Source organism: Monodelphis domestica, chromosome X (genome assembly GCF_027887165.1).
Source record: "Monodelphis domestica isolate mMonDom1 chromosome X, mMonDom1.pri, whole genome shotgun sequence".
In the NCBI taxonomy this organism is placed as follows: Eukaryota; Metazoa; Chordata; class Mammalia; order Didelphimorphia; family Didelphidae; genus Monodelphis; species Monodelphis domestica.
This window is the reverse complement of record NC_077235.1, coordinates 65,601,451-65,607,697: the sequence shown is the minus strand read 5'-3', so window position 1 is coordinate 65,607,697 and position 6,247 is coordinate 65,601,451. Positions and strand designations below refer to the sequence as shown.

At 38.2% G+C, this 6,247-nt stretch overlaps 1 pseudogene; it reads right to left on the bottom strand.

Annotated features, from left to right (window-relative positions):
- Positions 1–2,943: 2,943 nt before the first annotated feature.
- LOC100010774 (ras-related protein Rab-5A-like) lies at positions 2,944–6,033 on the bottom strand (annotated as a pseudogene).
- Between the last annotated feature and the right edge of the window lie 214 nt (positions 6,034–6,247).

Below are 6,247 nucleotides of genomic sequence, written 5' to 3'. Positions count from 1 at the left end.
CCCTGTAAAGATTAAAATTTAGGGGAGACTGAGGCATGTAGAAATTAGTTTCTCTCTGTAAGGAGTATTATATTTTATGAGGTTTATTAACGTTAAGGATTAAAGAAAATACAGGATAAGAAAAACGTGCCTAGGCCAGAGAGGCCTAGACAAGATAATCTCACATCATGCAAGAGCCACGTCTGCTCCAAAACGGAAGTCCAAAAAAGACCATAAAAGCCTTTGCAATCAGGTTAAATTCCTTCTCGGTCTTGGCCCACCTGAGAATTCTGTGAGATTACAAAGCATTTTGGGGAAGTGGAGCAAGGGCTTGTGGGGATTGAAGTCCAGAGTTCAAGTCTATTTTTACATTTCACCATTTGATCGTTTGAAAAAAATATTTTTTTCCCAAAGGATCATGAAAACATAATCAATTTAAAGATTACAATAATTTGAGGATAAGAGAAAAAATAAGAATAAAACCAATAATTGCTGAATGCATTGACAAAAAGCCAGTTAGGGAGCAGTCCCCTTTGGCATGAAAGTATACATACAAATAAATGTTCAATCAACCACACCCAAAGTTCAATTTTTGTGCAGCTGGCTGGTCTGGAGGCTTCTTCATGGTGGCTTCTCCAAAAGTTCAGTTTCTGGATTCAGAGAGGTAGCATCTTCTTTACCTAAAATTCTTCTCAAAAGGAATTTAAACTTTGCAATTTAAAATAATAATATTTTTTACAACCCAAAGTGGACTCCAGTTGTTTGAGATTAATTTTGGCCCTTGTTTGGTTTGGCTCCTACCAAACCCTACCCAATATTAATTAGTAATTAAGGATTTAGTTTAGAATATTTATAAAATTTTGTTAGGGTTTTAATCTCTGATTTGGGTGTAAAGTTAGTTATTCCCTGATCCCTTTTCCTTTCTCCCTTTAGTTAAATAAATCTGTTATTTTGTTATATATATATATTTAAACTGTCATGTAACACACCTATTTCACTTCTAAACTTGGTTATACTAGTTTTGTTTTACAAAAGCTTTTTTTAATTTAACATAATCAAAATTATTCCTTTTACATCTCATAATACTATTATTTCTTTTTTGGTCATAAATTTTTCCCTTCTCCAAAGGGAAACTACCAGGCAAACTATTCTGTGTTCCCCTAACTTTGTTGTGGTATCACTCTTTAAATCATATATCAAGGGACTTCCTGGTCAAGATGGCTCCAGAGTAAAAACAGGACTCTACTTCTCCTCTCCACCAATCCAGACAGAGTGCCTCAGAATTAGGATTTCTCACTAAGTCAGGGTCAATTTCTCTAGGATAAATGAGAAGACCTTTAGAACTGGAGGATGTTCTCCCTAATAATAAGCCAAAATGATGATCAGGTAGAGGTCCAAAGAACCTCATTTTTATTCTTTGAGGTGGATCTCCTGCAGGGAGATGTGTGGTTTCTGTGCAATATAAATCTAATCCTGCACTTGCTGGAGTGGCTTGTTGCAGTTGTGATACAGTGAAGTGAGCAATGAAGCTCTGAGTTGTTGACGGGGCAAGAGCTGGCCCCCTTGGGAGTTTCCCAAAATATGCTGGCCATTAATATCAATACAAGAATGGCACAAATTAGACCAGTGTAGTCCTCTTTTGTATTTTGGACAAGGTGTTTTTGGTCTAACCATTGCATTAAACTGTGGCTTAAACTTTTGTGAATTTACATTCATTAGCAAAGTGACTGATTTTACCACAATTAAAACAATGACCTTCTTTTCGAACAACAAATACTCCTGATGATTGGAGGAGGGCTGCAAAAGTTGCACTTTGCATATGTGAGGGCCCAATATCAGAACACATTTTAATAAAATCCTCCAAAGTAGATTGATGTCTAAAAGGTCGAATAGCATTTTGACATGTTTTATTGGCATTTTCATAAGCTAATTGTTTTACTACTAAATTTGCTGCTTCAGGATCTTGGATTAGTCGACTGACAGATTGTAAGAGGTGAGATACAAAATCCTGATAAGATTCCTCAGGGCCTTGCCTGACTTTGCCAAGTTCCAAGTTTTTTAAGGTGGATGGTGGCAGTTATCTCCAGGCTTGGGTAGTTATAATGCTCATCTGTTTATAGGCCTGCATATCAAAGGTCTAGGCAAGTTCTCCCATTAGCATATCAAGAGAAATTCCATTCCGAGCCCTAGCATTCCTGCTGACTTGAGCCTTTGCTTTTTCATGATACTCAGATTTCCAAAGTAAATATTCTCTTCCATATAATGTATTTTAATAGAAATCCAAGATTTTGAATTTTTGTTGAAGAAAAGATCTTCAAGGAAGAAACTTGCTAACTCCTAAGTCCAGAGAATGAACTATTGCAGAAAGATGCCAGAAAACCTACACTACATCAAGAAGATCAAGAATGAACTTTGGGTGTGGTTGATTGAGGGGACTGCCCCTAATTTGGCTTTCTGTCAATGTGCCTAGGAAAACATTGGTTTTGCTTTCTTTCTTTTCTATTCCTCCCTTACTACTGTAATTTCCTCTGAGAAAATTGAATATTGTATACATCTGTAGTTAGAAGTGCTTTAGGACTACAAGATGATTATGTTAAATGATCAATGGGGAGACTAGTCTCCCAATGATCATCGGGGGGATTATGAATCTTAAAACTACTCAGACTCTACTTCAGAAGATTTGATTAAGCTATTCCCCATTTTTAACAATGGAGGTACTTGATCAGGAATATATTGAGAACTTTTAAAAGTACTCCACCCTACTCAGACAGTGCCTTAGGGGAAGATAAAGTTGCAAACTCCTGCTTGAACAATGAAAACTCCCTAACTCATAGTAAAGCTAGAACCTTAAGCTAGGTCTATTTTTAGATCTAATACAAAAAGATGCCAAGTACCTATAAAGGTTAAATTAGTACCTAAAAGGTCAAGCAACTTACAAAAGGCAAGCTTAAAAAAAGAGGTGCAAAGTACGCAGAGGATTTAATCTAACCAGAGAAGGTGAGAACAAAAGAAGATGAGAACTAAGAATGGACAGTCCTGGGAAAAAGCATCTACTGTGATTGGTAGATGTGAAAATTTAGGGGAGGTGACATAAGAGAAAAATCTCTTTAGAAGGAAGCAAAGGAACAAGTTCAGGGCAATTGAATGCAGTTACAATTTGAATTCAGTTTGGAGACTAATTTCAGTTCGGAGTGGAAGAACCCTTCTTGGAGATGATCTTGTGTTGAGTGATAAAGACTGACTCCTCCCTCTCCCTTAGGCCCTTTTCTACTGCTTGGTTATTCTCTCTCTCTCTCTCTCTCTCTCTCTCTCTCCTTTCCTTAATTCCTTCATTTATATTAATTAAAATCTCCATAAATCCTGGGAATTTCCCATGGTGACCACTTATTTAGATTTTAAGTCAAAACACTAAATTTATCCTTCCAGTTTGGCCAAAACCTTTACAGAGTTTGGCATTAACAGTTTTTAACTTTCACAGTTTTGGCAACCACGTTTTGGTGGTTACAATAAGCAGGCCTTAGTTATGGCATGCCAGTCTTCAGGGGTCATGACTTCATTAGCCAAGGAATCTATTAAGGCTAATGTGAAAGGGGCATCAGGGTTATACTGTAAGGTGGCTGTTTTTAACTCTTTTAAGGTTTTAGAATCAATAGAAACATGCTGGCAATGTAAGTTTCCAGCCTGATCAACATTTTCAACAACAGGAAATGCCATGAATCCCATAGAGGGATGGGGAATTTCCTGATCTATTTGTCTTAAGGCTTGCTGATATGGCAAGCCATTTTCTTTTTTTTCTTTTCTTTCTTCTTTTTTTTTTTTTACAGACACAGTAGCTTCATTTTATTACTGTTCTAGCCATGGAGGAATAACTGAATCCCCCTCAAATACAAGGTAGAGGGGATGAAAAGGAATTAATTGTTATACTAACTGTACATTTTGCATACTTTTAAGCAACTTTTAAATATTATAGAACATATTAAACACAAATGGAGACTATAATGCAGTACTCTATTTATAATACATTTGAAGATCCAAGTTTAAAATAATCAAGTTGAATGTACATAATTGCTAGTGCATTGACTAGATTATGTCCAAAGGGAGCAAAAAACCCCATCACAAAATAAAACAGAACCACCCCATGTAAATGGTGAGCAGAGATTAAAGAGAAATTATAGACAATTGGTTTGTTTCATTTTAGTTGAAGAGTTCTTATGTTTGAAGGAAAACACTTCTTTGTCTAGTTGCATTTATTAGTTTTGTCTTTATGAGAAGAAATGGGGATAAACTTGATTTTTATCACCATTTAAAAACAAGATAGTCTATAAGTTAGATACCATATACCAACTAAAGTTCATTTTTTTTCTCTGAAGACATGGTTGGCTAAAAGTTTTTTTTTCCTTCTTTTTTGTTAATGATCATGACATCGGGCAAATTATTATCAGGGAAATTCCTTTGCTCCCTTACATCCTCGTGACTCCTAGCCTAAAACATCCAATGGCCCCTATAGGACCCTGACATGATTGTGCTCCTTTGATCCTCCTTTAGATTCAAGATGGACAGAGATGCACCTCCAGGTTACACCTCTGAAAACTATCATTTTTATGAATACTGCAGATAAAGCAGAAGTATCTTTAGGACCTGCTTCTCAAAACAATTTATTAAAAAAAAACAATTTAAGGAGTCCCAATTCTGTGTCATAGATTATCTGCATTACCATGGGAATTTAGAGGAACTAGCTGGTTAATTGTGGGTCCTTACAATAAAGAACTGGCATTAGAAAGAAGAATCTTCCAATGAAGCAAATATTAAGAGCTTCCATTTGTCCCCTCTATTGTTGAAACATTAGTCAAATAGTGACACATGCATGTTATTAAAAATTAAGTTCAAAACACATAAAATAATTCTGTATTAGAAACTTGACTATATTATAAGTCTCTTCTCCTTTTTGGAAGCTGTACTGGGCCAGGTTAAATGCTCCAATTCCACTGTTACTAATAATTAGGAAGCAGAAGAATATTCCAGACAGTTGAAATTGGAGGTTTAGTTACTACAATGCTGACTCCTGGTTGGTTGTGTGGGTTGTGTGGGCAGAATTGGCTCCTGGATTCTGTGGTTCATTCTTCGGTGACTTTTTGGCTATTGCCATGAATATTTCATTTACATTCACTGATGTTTTAGCTGATGTTTCCATGAATAATAAACTTGTCATCTGCATAAGACTGTGCTTCCTGGAAATCTACAGTTCTTTTCCTTGCTAGATCAGCCTTGTTCCCTGCTAAAGCTATTACAATGTTAGGACTTGCTTGCCTCTGCTTCTTTGACCCAGTTTTTTGCTCTTGCAAAGGACTCCTCATTTGTGATATCATATACAACTATTGCTGCTTGTGCAACTCTGGCGTACATCGGTGCTAAGCTATGATATCGTTCTTGTACAGCTGTATCCCATATTTCAAATTTCACCGTTGTGTCATCAAAACACATAATCTGGGTTAGAAAAGCCGCCCCAATGGTTCTCGCTTGAAATTCCTGAAATTGGCCCTTCACAAATCAAAGCACAAGACTTGCTTTTCCAATGGCGGATTCCTTTGAACTGGCAAATTGTATTCCCAGTATTTGGCCCATTGGGTCCTGCTGCTCCTCGATTAGCTGCGACGGAATAAGAATAAAGTCCCTGATTTCCGGTTCTTCAATGGTGGACTCCCAGGATGCAAATGTAAATCGTTTTCTTTCTCTTGGAGATCATCTTGGATTTTTAAATTAGCACAAAAGCTTTTTGTTTTTAATCTTTTGGGGAAGGCTGTGGAGCAGAGATCTCAACGGGGCCACCTGGACATTCACTCCCAACCTGGCACAGCGGGATGGTGTCTCGCCCATGGCCTACCTGTGCCTCCTCATGCTGCTCCCCTTCCTCAGACTGGCCGGTGTGAGCCCCGCGCTGCTGGGGCCGCCCCCGCCAGCTCCGTCCCCGCTGCTCCTCCCCTTTGGCTGAAGCCAGGTGCCCAAGGCCCTAGCCACCGCTGTGGCTTCCTCCTCCGGCTCCCCGAACTCAGTCATGGCGAGCCATTTTCAATAAGAATAGAAGCAGTAGAAGAAGCAGGTGATCAGGGATCGAAAGGGGCTCCTTTCTGCTAGTCTTTTTAGCACCATACTTCATGGAGCTAGCCATGGGGTCGGGTCTTCTTTGATGATTTCAGCTGCGGTTCTACTCGGACTTCTGCTGAGAGATCTGTAGCGGATGACTGAAGAGCCGGGCTTGTAAAGGCTGCGG